Source organism: Nothobranchius furzeri, chromosome 7, assembly GCF_043380555.1.
Source record: "Nothobranchius furzeri strain GRZ-AD chromosome 7, NfurGRZ-RIMD1, whole genome shotgun sequence".
In the NCBI taxonomy this organism is placed as follows: domain Eukaryota; kingdom Metazoa; phylum Chordata; class Actinopteri; order Cyprinodontiformes; family Nothobranchiidae; genus Nothobranchius; species Nothobranchius furzeri.
The window spans coordinates 68,722,313-68,724,174 of NC_091747.1; positions in this window are offsets into that span (position 1 = coordinate 68,722,313).

Genomic DNA, 1,862 nt, shown 5'->3' on the forward strand with positions numbered 1-1,862 from the left:
CCTGACACTAATGGAGTCTGCGATTGTTACGCCTCAGAGCTGTAAAGCTCCTAAATCCCCACACTTCCTGCCCATTCATTTCAGATTGCTGCATAATGTCGTTACACAGGGCGTGCCTCGGCACCAGACTCTACAAATCCTTAACAGAATTAGGATGGAGTGAAAATTCAGAAGTTTCAGTCAGACGAGCATCTTTACAATCCTCTTGTTTCTGGTCTGCAGACCACTAATCAGGTCATATAACAGCTGCACAAATGCCAACATGACACGTCCTCAGATCCCCTCAGCACTCAAACACACCGAGCACACCCAGGTCCCGGTGGATTTGATTGTTTCGCCTGCAAACACCAGGAAAAGGAAAAGCTTGCTGGTCCTGCAGACGTGCATCCGTTCTGAGCTGCTTTGGGGATATGAAGGACTTAAAGGTTCAAACAGAAAGCCACAATAAAGCTAAAAAGGCAAATTACAGTTCAAACAAAAGGTTTTATGCTCAGACACAAAACTAGCGTTGTCCCAGGAAAGCTGTCACTTTGTTCCTGGAACATCCATGAGCTTATGTGAGGCTTTACGAACGTTTGTTTGTCTCACACACTGACACAAGGCAGGATGAGAGTAATAAGCAATGTATGATAACAGAGTAAGTGGGTAGAAGGCTGCAGAAAGATGTGCTACCTCAGCTGCCAAGAAACCAGGAAATGAGGTCATCACACCAACTCCAGGATTTTAACGCCACTCCTCTAAAGGATTTCAGCTGCAGAATCTCAGCTAGAACCTGAAATCCTCTTACATCATCAACGTTTGGTTAGAAACATCCACCTCTTAATGCAGGAGCTGCTGTCTAAGGTATGGTGCTCCAGCCTCCTCTAGTGACAGCTTAGCAGAACTACACTAGCTGTGAAGGATCGCTTGTAGAAGACAGAACATAATCTCTTGTATCAAAGCTTACCCAGAAACTTCACCGGGCGTTTGATTTACCTCACAGGACACAAAACAGAAAGCGTGTGTGTGCATCTTCCACAAAAAGTCCATTTCTACCACAAGCATCAGAACGGACTCGGCACCATGGACGTAATTTTGGGGGGGGACAGGGGGGACATGTCCCCCCCCCACTTTTTCCAAAGTCAAGTTTTGACCCCTGCACTTTTTACCATCCAAAAACAATATTACGCTATATTAAATTGACACTGGTTGAGCTCTAGGACCAAGCGGAAAACAACAGTTTGTGTTGAAGCCTGTTTCCCATTAGAGCATACTGTAAACACCCCCCCCCCCCCCCCCGTGTCCCCCCCACTTCTTAAGTGAAAATTACGTCCTTGCTCGGCACACACCTTGGTATGATAAAAACATGCTTGTAATGTCATTAAAGCTAAAAGTACAAACACATTTGGCACGTTTGTGGTTTTAATTCAGCAGTTAGCTTCGAATGTGACACCGTAAGTTAGGCAAGACGAACCATTCCCGTCATGTTCCCTAACCCATCTCCTCTGAAACATCCCCACCAAACAGCTCAGGGAGTTTCCAGTCGGGCTGCTGCGCGTCATATTTGACGCAAGATTCAATACTATATTCAAAGTTAGTATTTTTGTGCTGTTTTCTACCTAAATTACGCCTTAATTTGTTACCGTCCATCAGGGAGGTGTCTCGATGGCGGCGGGTCGGGGAGGAGTCATGAACATGTTAGCTTTAAAAGGATACCCTTCACTAATAATCTTTGGTTTGGAGAACAGTTCTTTCTTCCATCAAAACACGACTTTTCTCATGATCCTACTGATGAGGACAACATGATGTCATCTGGACCTACAGCGGAGGTCAACGTGACGCTAAAGCTGTGGAGCTACAGAAATAACCCACTTCTGGAAACG